The following is a 13956-nucleotide window of genomic DNA, read 5'->3' as shown; positions in this document are numbered from 1 at the left end:
AAATTCTCCCAAATTCTATAAATTTTATATATTTTGTAATATGAATGTGCGAAATATATATATATATATAAACTAGCTATATATATGAGAGAAAATTTAGATTTAATTTGATCATTATCCTATTTTATAAATTTAGAAATCAATATTACCACATTAATACTTTAAACTAAACTGATTAATTTAAACAATGGTAAAAAACAACTTAGTTTTGATATTCACCTAAGACAAAACTGATTACTTGTAAATTTAAATAATGGTAAAAGAACGTCGTCAGTTTTGATGTTCGCCTAACTAAAAAGAAACCATAATTAAATTAAAATACAATAAGCAAATTATAATGAGTTTGTGTTTTTAAGAGACGCAATGCATTTTCCACACTTGTTCTTTGGTTAGGTGTTTATTCAAATAAAAAAACATATAATAACCCAGCGAACTGAAGAACAACCAACCAACAAAATAATATTTAAATTATAAAAAATAAACTATATAGTCATTCAATCTATCAATACGTTATAGGTCGGCGGGGCTTTTAAGAGATGCAATGCATTTGGCCAACCTACTACCACCCACCATAGAAATTGAAAAATTGCCAATCAGGCTTGATGGCCCCCAACTACGGACAAAACAAGTGTCCAGCCTATTTTATGAAGATTCTTTAAGATGAACTTGAAGTTCGCTGAATTTTATTGAATCTTATAATAAATGATAAGTCGATATATTAAAAAAATTGAAGTTCGCTGAATTTTATCGAATTTATAAGTCGATAGATTAAAATTCATAATTTTATGTCACAACTCAATCTTGCAATTTACTCTTGTATTTAGTGAATTTATCGAACTTTATAGTAAATGATCAAGTTCATAGATCAAAATTCATAATTTTATGTCACAACTCAAGCTTGTAATTTATCCTTGCAGTTTCCATGTCCGTGATAGCATTTTTCATATTTACAAATGTTGATTTCTTATTATTTTATCATATATATATATATATATATATATATATATATATATATATATATATATCCACACATGAATTTAATGGTGAACCTCATCAAAAAATCAAACTTAATCATTGTCAAACTCAACCCGAACCATGTGACATTAGATTAAAAAAGTAAGAAATTACATATTAAAACCAAACAAATTATCCCCTCGAAAGAGACTTGACAAGAAATTGATTAGATCAAAACAAAATGGTTCAGGAAGTATCAAGGTATTTAGAAAAAACATTTAGACATGAGTGTTTCGGTGATTGGTCTTCACTAATGGTTTAGCAGTTAAAGATAGGTTCCATCACTCTAATCTGACATATGTTTGTTGTGTAATTTTGTTAGGCAGAGCTACAAAGTTGCCAAAGATAGGTTCCATCACTCTAATCTGACATATGTTTGTTGTGTAATTTTGTTAGGCAGAGCTACAAAGTTGCCAAAGATAGGTTCCATCACTCTAATCTGACATATGTTTGTTGTGTAATTTTGTTAGGCAGAGCTACAAAGTTGCCAGAGCCTTCTGGGCACAGGTTGTTGCTGAGTACACCAATCTCTTTGTTGTCCCTTTTCTTGGAAAGCGGTGCTCTCTAGGCACAAATGGATGGCCCAAGAAAGCTATCAGATTGACAAGCATTTTTCTTTTACGGACAAGGCAACATTGTGCAACTTTGAATAAGTTGACTAATATGTTTCATTTGAAAAAAATGACAAAGTTAATAGTTGAGATCCCAACCAAATTTGGCATCATTAGAAAATATTCTCTTGGAATGAAAGCCAAAGCTGACGTGCTAACTCTCGTCATCTATGAGGGGAGTGGTAACTTGAATGGTCATGATCACAAGTCGACTCCCTTATGTATAATTCTTAATATGTCCTTTCCCTTTCAGTAACAAAATATAATATACATTTTCCAAAAGTAAGGTGGGTGTCCATGGATATATTTGTAAAGAATTAGAGGGCAAATTTACATTAAGTAACTTGGGAGAATAAGGAAACGGTTTCATAAGAATAAGGAAGTGATTGGAACCAACAAAATTCCAAGCCAGAGAGCATGCAAACCAATTCTGGGAGGATGCTTTAAAGAAATAACTTCAAAAGAATCAAATATGGTAACACCAACACATAAGAAAATAACTTTATGGTAACACCAACACATAAGCAAAGAACTTTATATTAAGGAAAAGTATATGTTACATAAAAAAGATAGCAAATTTATCTATGCAACAGGCCATTCAAGACTTACAAAAATTGCTACATTAAGCTGAAGGCCAAAGGAGGAAGTTCCATGAATGGAGAGTCAAGAAGGTCATGCTAAATGGCTTATTTCATGCAGATATGATATGTGTGTTCAGTTGCATTAATGAAATATGAAAAATAGTCATCAAGTTATGTTTACTATGCAATCAATGCCCACCTCCTATGGCTTTTCCAATGTAAGAGGACTTCCATTCTTTTACCAGGCCACTCAAACTTTAAAAAGCAAAATAGTCATCAAGTTATGTTTACTATGCAATCAATGCCCACCTCCTATGGCTTTTCCAATGTAAGAGGACTTCCATTCTTTTACCAGGCCACTCAAACTTTAAAAAGCAGATAAACTTTGGCAATAAACAACATTTTATCAGGAACTTCATAATTTTAATGTAAACTGGAACTTAGTTGGGGTTGATTCAATAAATGCAAGTTAAACATAGCTAATACAAATAGAAATTCTGTAATGTATTTTAGGGATATAACTACTTCTAAAATAGAATTACATTGATAATTATAAAGTAGGCACTAGGTATTTCAAAATATTTGTTTAGTATTTATGAAATAATGAACCACAACAAATGCTTTGGCATACCTTTGAGAAAAATGTACATGATTCATTGAGTTAAGAAGACTGCACAAATGCAAAAGAAAATGGTCCTGCCTTCCTACTTGTTAAGGCAGGTCTCATTTCAATGATGGCAGATTCATTGGCCCCGGCCTTCAGGGCCAAACTCCCAGCTTCTAAGAAACGAGCAACTGCATCCTCTACATAATTATTTGCTTGTTTCACTGTCATATGTTTCCCAAACTCATAATAGTTTTTGAGCATGTCATCCCCAATCAACTGTGCAGCAAGTATAACAAGCTCCTCCTGAAACTTTGAAATCTCCTTGTCTTCATTTGTTACATTTGTTACAGTAGGCCTCAATGACTTTATTAGATCTGGAAGTGTTTCTGCACAAAGTGGTTGCTATTGTTAGCTCTTCAATGGTATATATAGGGGAATCCAACAATTTTTTCCAAGAACCAAAGAAAGGAATCAATCCTGCCACCAACATTCTCAAATAAGGAAATGCTAAGGACACACAGACATTTTCTGATGCACGAAAATTATTGTATCACGGGGAGAATAAGTGAAATCCAAATCATGATGGCCCCTAGAAGCCCCAGTTGCCAAATCACGAGCATCAGGTTCTACATACACAAAGTCATTCAGACTGAACAATTAGCTTCTTTAACCACAGGTGATGGTCCCTGGAACCTAGTAAAATTACCCATTATCTGCATGGTTATAAGTTTCGAACTTCGAACAAAGTGCTTGCTTTGCCACTAAGGCAAATTCTACATTATTCATGACGATCTTTGATACTCCGATCAAATCATCACTGTACAAGTGCATATTATGCATGTTTCTGAGTGAATAAGTATGCAAAAAATGATTTCACAAACAAGTTTGTATTAAAGTTTGAGAAGCATGCAGAACTAAATGTACAACTTGCAGTCAATTACATCTACAATATGTAAACCATAAGAATATAGTTGCAAAGATTGAAACATAATAATATAGTTGCAAAGATTGAAACGTATGTTATTGTGCACAGGCAAATGAGACAGGAATAAAAACAAATCTTAAATCCCAACTATAGTCAAGTAGGATCAACGGAAAGCATCCCTTCATGAAGAGTCTTTGAAAATACGCTTAACATATAGCTTGATCATATGTCCAAACAAGCCTTATTTATAATGCGTTGTCCAGAAAGCAATTATATTCAAATAAGAACTACAAAAAATGAGTTTTCACTGACATTGATAGCACTTATAGCTTGACTGTATGCCCAACCAGATCTTATCCAAAACTGATTAACTAGGAAAGCATTGAAAAATATGAAATATTACAGGAGCCAATAAATGGAAGCATGCCATATAATAAATTTCATAAAAAAAAGTTGTGAAAATCAATTTGACAACATGAAATGGAAGGAACATTTATTCATTCAGGCATAAGAAATTTAATTGACAGATCCTTGGCTGAGCAATATTAACAGTACCAGTCAAGAATCTATGAAGATTATATTCAATGCCAAGTTGTTTCTCCCCATCGAGAGATAAGAGTAGTGAGAGATATATGATAACACAGTCACACTATAGGCACTACAAACTTGATATATATGAGCATCTAAGATTTCTGTTAGCAAGAGTCTTGGTTGATATGAATGAAGCCAAATAGGATATGTTATTACCATTGGACGACATGCAATTACATATGACTTCCATGGATCATAGGCCAGGGAGAATAGAGACTCATATAGGCATTCCGTTTAGCCCAATCTGCCCTACTTGTAATAAAAAGGAGCCCATTTTGGTTGAAGCCTATGAATCAGATAATTCTGCAGGATAATCGGTTTGTTATTTCCATATTCTATTTTCATCTACTTTCATCTACGTGTTTTTGTATATTCAGTTTAAGAATGGGTAAGAGGCCTTGCACAACATTATGATTTAAGCAAAGTTTTTTTTGGCTATTAATAAAATTGTAATTTTTGTATCTAGTTCCATTTCCTAATGGAAAGTTAAAGTAGACTTAGAATTTTTTGATATATATTTTTAAATTTGGGAAATATAATTTTTCCTTTCTAAAAAAATATTAGAATTTTAGAAATCAATGTAAATCTATCTTAACTATGGATTTAGCAAGAGCTTAGAAAGATAAATGATCTCTATCTATATATATATATATAATTTTTCATTTTTGAACTTTTTAAAATCTCTTAAATATTTGCTCCTTTCAAAATTAGCTCTTAATAAAAAAATCAAAATGTAAAATAATGATACTTGAATGCTATAACAAAATTAATTTTTCAATTACTTTATATAATATATAGATTTATTATTATTATTATTATTATAGATCATATATAATATTTGAATTGATGACATATAAATAAGTTAGCTAATATGATATTTTATTTATAGATTATATTATCTACATTAAAAAAATTTATATTAATATATTTTTAAATGTATATTGAAATATTTTATGTATGATGTACATTAAATTCTTTAAATATCATTAATCTTTTTTAAATGTTACATATTAATTTTATGTTAAGAATTTAATTAATTATTGTTATTATTGTAAGTGGAATATTTTTATTTTTTTTATTTATAACTAAGAATGAGAGTGAAATATCTCCTTTGTATTTTGGGTTGAAATACCAATAATCAATCAAACAAGCAAAATGAGAATAAGACTACATCTTATAATACTTTAAGCCAAACTAACCAAATATCTATATTTATTTTTTTGTTTATAATAAATATTATTTTTTAATTTAAAAAATATTTTTTTTATTTTAGAAATATATCTATCAACTAGAGGTTGAACACTAACAACAAAATTACACATCGTTCTCCACCCCAAAAATAATAAATAAAACTTTATTACATAGTTTTTTATTTTTTACCCTCTATCTTTAAACTCATTTCCATACTTATTTTTAACTTCTATATTTTTAATAAATAAATAATAAATTTTAAAACTTCCCTTTATTTATATCTCTTAAACGATAATATTTAATCATTTTGAGACTATCTATTTGCAATAAAACATGTTACACATCGTTCTCTTGACTCCAAAAATAATAAATAAAACTTTATTACATGTTTTTTTACCATCTATCTTTAAACTCGTTTCCATACTTCCTTTTAACTTCTATATTTTTAATAAATAAATAATAAATTTTAAAACTTCCCTTCATTCATATCTTTTTAATAATAATATTTAAAAAAATTGAGACTATCTATTTGCAATAAAACATGGTTGAACCTAATGGCAAATTTCGAAGAGAAAACAATAAAAATATTTTCCTAATTTAATTAAAAATTGAGTTATTTTCTCCTTTAGTTTAGTTATGATAATCCAAATAAACAATTATGTTATTTTAAGTATGGCCTTGCATTGCTAAGTTGTTCAATTATTTTTTTCAAAAATTCTCATAATTCTTTTCAAATTATTCAAAAGGCTTATTGATGGTTAGATTATAGCCTTGTTATATGTTAAATTTATGAAAATAAATAAGAGGTGAGATACATTTCAAATGGATAGATAGGGTTTATTTTTTATGAAGATTTTTGGATTTTTTTTTGTTTTTTTTGTTTTTCACACAAGTGAATATGTCAAATTTATATAATTCTTAATGGTTATGTTTTTAACATTTTTCCTTGAATTCAAAGACATGTATGTGAGTATTTTAGCACACACAAAAATAGACATTTGAATAAATTTTATTAAACAAATGTACAAATAAATACAATTTTAGGTTACCACTAGATTGATATTCCAAGGTCCATTGGACTCCTCGTGATGATTCATATTTATCTACACCATCTCTAACAGATTAGGTGTCCAACATAATGTATGTGAGTCGAGAAACTATTAGGATATTCCAACACATAGGAAATAGTTAAGTATAACTTGGTCTAGTGTAGAATTAGGTAAAGTGTGTTTCTTTACTATGTACTTTTGTAACTTACAATCCGATAGTCACGATATGTTCTAGACATGAAGTGATCGACAGTTCATTCTCTCCTCGGTATTACCGACACTTGATCCGTGGCTTAGCACCCGATTGGTCCATGATCTCTATTTAAAGAGCATGGAGGGTCATTTGTAGGATAATTGTTCATGAAAGAAGCTTATGTAAATTTTCTTTCTTTTATTAATAAATTGTCTGAAGTGGTCGTGTTGGCTCAGGCCGTGGATTGTTTCCCTCTTTGAGGGTTTTAACCACATAAAGAATACTGGTTGTTGGAAATAATACTGAGAGGGGGGGTGAATCAGTATTATCAAATCAAACACTTTTTCATTTCCATACTCATATTCATATACGCTACTTCAGTGAAGGGAATCAGCATGTACACGCAATTGTGTCTAATGCAACTAGCGTATATCCAGTAAACTTATGATTCAGTTAATCCATTAAATGTTGATATTTAGTTAGTGCATCAGAACTTTTATTAACCATATGAACAGTAAACAGGTGTAGTAAAACAGAACAGATCATCACACACAAGAAGCACACATGAACACCATGATGTAAGGTGGAAACCCAATGTGGGTGAAAACCACCTGTTGTAAGTCGTCTCTATCTTCTTTTAATAAGAAACTTCTTTTTACAATATTCCTGTACTGGTGCAGCCTTATACCAGTACACAGGCTTCTACCTGCAGAAGGCTACAACTTTCTCTCGTTCTCCAGCTTCTCCTAGAAGGGAGCTAGAACCCCCTTAGCTCTTGTACTAGCCGATGTACTAGTACGTAGGTGCCAGCCTACTGAATGCTCCAACCTTCACTCGTTTTCCAACTGCTACTGGAGGGGAGCTACCACCCCCTTAATTCTTGTACTAGCTGATGTACTAGTACGTAGGTGCCAACCTACAGAAGGCTACAACATTCTCTTTCATCCTCCAGGTACCACGTTTCATAAATTTTTAGACTGGATACTCCTGAAGCACACCACCATAATCTGAAAGGCCACGTTTCATCCAATTTTCATACTGGACCCATCAATATCATTGAAACCCAGTCAACAAATTGCAATCACCAGAACACAGAGCAGAACCCAAAACTCTGTAACAATATTCAGAACCAACTGTATCATTAGAAATCATGCATACGCTACTTGGAAGAGCCAAACCAGCGTGTATATGCAACTTCACCAAAGTGAACCAGCGTATATGTCAATAATTACTTACTGATAACTTCGCTACACTTCCTGACTTCAAACATACCCAGATCATTACATATACAAGGATAATACATATGTTAGCAACCAGATCTAGTCCATCAAATCACATAAAGATAAGTCATTATGATCCTGATCCATTATAGATCTCATCCATCAACACTGAAGCTAAACACAATCAACCAAACTGAATATGCAGAATACTGGCACCTGTAAACAGTCACCAAAACTCATACTTTGCATCAACAACTAGAACCACCTGTAACTTCAAACATCATAGTTCATATTATATACGCTACTTAGATGTATCTAACCTGCGTATGTACACACTTTTATCAAAGTCAACCAGCGTATACATCTGTAGACATTCATTCATGTTTTGCAGTCTATTTCAATTTTAAGTTATACCTGGATCAAAACATTGCATGCGTCAGTATATAGATCTAGAACAAGCATGATCAAACCATATAGATATGATTCATTCCAAACCATTTGATGTCGATCTATCCTTAGATCTTGTTCTCCATCAACTATTGAGATTCCTCCTTAGCTCAGATCAAGCAAAGCATCATGAACCCATAACCTGCATACTAGATCTCATACCTCATCAGATATTCAAGACTTTCTGAATACCTTTGCCTAAAGATCTTCTTCTCCTTTTATAGTCTTAGGACTTACTCAATACCATGGTCCAAAACCATAGGTTCAAATACCAAGGACTAAATACCATGGACCAAAACCCAATGTACGTGCCTTCCCTTGCATGAAAGTGCATGTATACGTATACGCACCTTTTGGTCGGATAACCCACGTGTATACGCGGCTTTATCAAGGGTAACCTGCGTATATCTCTTTTCTTCATTCTGTGAGCCTGAACTGAGATCTGTCATCTTAGTAAGTTGCCATCAAGGACAACACCTGTATCATAATGCCAACAATCTCCCCCTTTGGACTTGATGGCAAAGCTAACTTGTCATACTGAGAACTATCATCTTAATGAGTTGTCATTGTTCATTATATCTGAACTGATTCCTTTGAGCTGCCCTGCATCCCATGTATTTTATCACATCTGATATCTCTTCTGTAGATTCATCTAGTTATGTGTAAGTGAGATGTTCTGCCACAAGTGGGTTTCCATCAAGTACAACACATGCATCATAATGCCAACACTAGTGTATTGATCGGTGATCTGTTTGTAAGCAGTGTCATCTGGTGTTCTATCTGAGGAACTTACCTTGTAAATTCCTATATGGTATCAGAACTATTTGAGGGTCACATCCGTTGGTGATCCAAATCCGACGATACAAGTGCATGTGACTATTGTTTCCTAGATCTATTATTTCTTATTGTTTTCGGGCCGAGAGGACTGCTCTATTGTGTTAGGAGCATTTGTTCCAATGAGGAACCCCTTTCGTTTCCCGCGAAAAGGTTTCGGGTAGCCCTAGCTACGTCATTTTTATGATCTGGAGGTATACAATTTTTATTTGCAGTTTTAGTTATTTATCTATCTGTTTTTTATTACTAGATTTATACCTTTCATTCCTTGTATGCTCTTTGCCCTAAAACTCTATGCGATCTGGGCAAATCAGAAACAGAAAGGAATGATTTTTCTCATGTGTATGCTCTTTTCCGCCACGCCTTAGTGTGATCTCGGAAAATCAAAAACATTGAGGAAATTATTTAGTTTCCGGCAAAAACTAACTTCAAGCCATAAGGTTTGGTTTTTTTTGTATGTCTGTGTTGGGTTGTGTGGTTTTTTGTTTTGTAGGAAAAAAGGGTTTTTTCAAGTAAGCACGCACCCCAAAGCTTCAGTGACTAACAACAACAACAACAAAAAGCTTCCTATTTTCCAAAAATTACCAACTTTTTAAACTACCTCACTTGGTCTAAAGTTATTTTATGAGAATAGAGGTCTTGAGTTCAAGTCTTTCTTTTTGTTGAGAGAGTTTTTCAAAAAGCACATGTAACTTATGTTTTAAAGTTACTTTATGTAAAAGTGCTCTCACCCATTATAAAAAGTGAGTCACTTATAATTCTAAAGTCTATTTATCTTTTACTTAAGTTACAATTTAGTGGGTAGCTCATAAAGTACCATTGTAAAAGTGACTTTCACTTATTTATAAAAGTGGGTCACATAATTTTAAATTTTTTTAAATTGAGCTAATTAGATTAAGTTTAGAAAGGGGTTTTTTTTTTCAAATTTAACATTATCATTCACTTCTGCACATTCACGCACTTCGTCGGCATCTTCAACAACTTTCCTTCAAAAAGCCATAACTTCTTCATCTGGAAGCCGTTTTCAAAGCCATTTTTTTTAATCGACCTAATTTTTTGAGATATTTCCATTGGAACACTTAATTTCAATATCTATGGCTTCAGTTTCTATTAAAATGGAAATTCCATGCCAAGTTATTCTTGATAGCACCAACTACTTCCAATGGTGGTCCTACATTGTGGATTTACTTAGAAGTAAAGGTCTTTACAAAATAGCCTCGGGCCAAGAAAATAAATCTAAAGATGAAGATAAGGCAACCAAATGGGAAAATAGGCAAGATCAAGCACGTGGGTTGATAGGGATGTCTATTTCTCCAGACCTTAGATTCCATATCGCAGAACTTGATACCCCTAATGAAGCAATGAAATAGCTCACTAAAGTTTTTGGAATCAAAAATGGAATTAGAGCCCATCAACTCGAAAATGAGTTGCTTACGTTGGACCCGAATAATTTTTCTTCCATTGAAGATTTTTTGTCCAAGTTCAAGACCCTTAGACTTCTCTTGGAATGTGTTAAGGTTAAGAAAGAAGATGGTAGCCTTATTTATTCCATTCTTACTAAGTTGGGACCAGCCTACTCTGTGTTTGTTTCCACCTTCCATTCTACTATAGAAGTCTTTATTTCTCAAGGACAAGACTACAAGCCCCCCTCTTTTGATGTCTTTTGTGATTCTTTAATAAGAGAACAAGAAAAACTCTTACATCTTGGTCTTCTTAATCTTGGTAACACTTAGAAAGAAAGCCTTAGTCACCCAGCAACAACCAAATTCAAAGAATCCTAAAAAGCGGTATCCTAAAAATAATGGTCCTAAACCAAACAAGGGTCCTAAGCAATTTCAGTCTCAAAATGGAAAATCAATTGAACAAAAAGATAAAGCAAATAAAAACAAAGGGAAGAAGACTGATAGACATTGCAACTTTTGTTATCAAGATGGTCACTTAGAATCCAAATGCTTTAAGAAAATGGAAGCCTTGGAAGCAGTAATGAAGAAGCATAACATCTATTTGGAGCACTCTTCAACTTCAACTTCATCTTCAAGAATAACACTTTTTGCATGTGGTTGTCAAGCATCTCGGTCTGGTTATGCACTAAATGTATCTTCTTCTTCTCATTCTCATGAGTGGCTCATTGATTCTGGAGCTTCTTATCACATGACCGAAAACAAAGCCATGTTTTCTTCTTTAAATGATTGTAAAACCAAAAATATATATGCTGTTGATGATAGATCTCTTAGTGTTGTAGGGACTGGAACTGTTCATCTAGACAATGGTCAATTTAATGATGTATTATGTGGTCCAACCTTATCCTACAACCTTCTATATGTATATCAGATAACTCATTCAGGTGAAGGTAAAACTGTTGAACTTTCATCTCACAATGTTGTAATTAAGGACCTAAGAGAACCTAGACATATTTTAGCTACTAGCATTGTTGATGATTCTACAAGGTTGTATAATTTTAACAGCTTTGTGTCAGCAACTCTTCCCTCGGTATTTGTTGCTCATAATGATGAAGTGAGTGAACTTTGGCATGAGCGATTTGGTCAATTAAACTATCGCTCCCTTCAAAATCTATGTAGAGAAAATATGGTGACAGGTCTTCCTATGGTATCTTGCAGAGATGGTGTTTGTTCTGGATGTGTACTCGGAAAACATCATCGGGATAGTTTTGAAAAGCATGCCTCTTGGCACGCTTCAACCCCTTTACAACTTGTGAATTTTGATTTATGTGGTTCACTTCCAGTTGTTTCATTCTCTGGCTACAAGTATTTCTTAACTTTCATTGATGATTTCTCCAGACACACTTGGGTATACTTCTTAAAACTCAAAAGTGAAGTATTTAACATGTTCTTGGCCTTTAAGGCCTTTGTTGAGAAACAATTTGGACATCAAATTCTTAAGCTAAGATCTTATAATGGCGGAGAATATGTTAACAACAAATTCATCAAATTTTTCACTGAGCATGGAATTCAAATGTGACATATTGTTCCATATACTCCACAAAAAAATGGTGTAGCTGAAAGGAAGATTCGCACCTTAAAGGAAATGGCTAATTGTATGCTTCAATATAAAGGACTTAGTCTTAATTTTTGGGAAGAAACAATTAACTGTGCAAATTACATAGTAAATCACAGTCCTACTAAGGTTTTAAAGAAGAACACTCCAGAAGAAGCATGGAGCTCAATTAAACCAAATGTAAGTCACTTTCGTGTTTTTGGAAGTGAAGCATGGGCCCATATTCTAGATGAGAAACATAAAGCTTTAGAAACTAAGAGTGAAAAATGCATTTTTTTTCATATTCTGAAGATGACAAAGGATATAGACTTATTCCACTTAAGTCCAAAAATGTTATCATTAGAAGAGATGTAAAATTTGCTGAAAATATATCGACCTATGAGCCTAGTTCGGCGGATGTGCCACCTCTCTGTATCCCTTCTACTTCTGAAAATATTTCTTCTTCAGATGATGACAGCGAGGATGACAATCCTCCCTCGCCTTCTCATCCTCCTTCAGCTCCGCAGCTTTCAAAATGGGTCTGTGCTACTCGGGATGCAGTAGGTGCTCTTACAGGTGATCCTACAGATCAGTGATGTACACGTTCTCAGTTTGATAAAGCCTCTTATTTACTAGCTCAAGCTCCAGTGAATTATAATCCTAACACCTTTGCAGAAGCTTCAGGCCATCCATATTGGGACGCAGCTATGAATGAAGAATGTCATTCATTATTGGAAAATGGTACATGGGATCTTGTTCCTCTTCCAAAGGAACGAAAACTTGTTAGATGCAAATGGGTTTACAGAACCAAGTATGGAGTAGATGGAAAAGTTGATAAACATAAAGCTCGTCTTTTTGCTAATGGTTTTTCACAAGTTTAGGGCGTTGACTATACTGAAACCTTCTCCCCTGTTGCCAAAATGAACAATATCTGCCTTGTTCTTTCCCGTGCTACCTCTTTCAAATGGGAAGTCCATCAGATGGATGTTTAATATGCCTTCTTGCATGGGGACTTGCATGAAGAAATCTATATGGAACAACCTCCTGGATTTATACAAACAGACTCCAGCCTTGTATGTCGGCTTAAGAAATCCCTTTGTCATCTCAAGCAAGCCCCTCGGGCTTGGTATGCCAAAATGGATAGCTTTCTTTTAGATACTGGCTTTTCTAGGTGTCATTCTGAAAATATTGTCTACACAAAGAAAGTGGGTAAGTCTCTTATAATTCTTGTTCTTTATGTTGATGATCTTATCCTTACTGGTAGTGATCCAAACCTTATAAACAATGTGAAGTCCAACCTTAAAAAGCAATTTGAAATGACAGACTTAGGACACTTGCATTATTTTCTTGGTCTTAAAGTCTTGCAATCTAAGGAAGGTATTTCCCTTTCCCAGCCCAAGTATGCATGTGATCTTCTACGCCATTTTCACATGGAAGACTGTAAGCCAGCCCCTTCTCCCTTTCAGTCTGGAGCCAAACTTTCAGTCACTTGTACTTCCCCTGAAGTTGATGCTACCTTATACCGTCAGCTTGTAGGAAAACTTGTGTATCTGACCCATACCCGTCCTGACCTTTCCTTTGTTGTTGGCCTTATTGCTCGGTTTATGCAAAACCCACATGAAAGTCATTGGAAAGAAGCTAAAAGAATACTTCATTATGTTTGAGGTACAGTTCAATTTGGGATTCATTACAGTGCAGA

At 33.4% G+C, this 13956-nt stretch overlaps 1 pseudogene; it reads right to left on the bottom strand.

Moving 5' to 3' along the window:
* Positions 1 to 2867: 2867 nt before the first annotated feature.
* Positions 2868 to 3532, bottom strand: LOC149196436 (non-specific phospholipase C1 pseudogene; annotated as a pseudogene).
* Positions 3533 to 13956: the final 10424 nt, after the last annotated feature.

Source organism: Pinus tabuliformis, chromosome 2_2, assembly GCF_031772625.1.
Source record: "Pinus tabuliformis cultivar Carrire ecotype Pingquan chromosome 2_2, CPIR1, whole genome shotgun sequence".
In the NCBI taxonomy this organism is placed as follows: Eukaryota; Viridiplantae; Streptophyta; class Pinopsida; order Pinales; family Pinaceae; genus Pinus; species Pinus tabuliformis.
The sequence above is the reverse complement of the archived record's forward strand: the minus strand, read 5'-3'. Positions and strand labels throughout refer to the sequence as shown.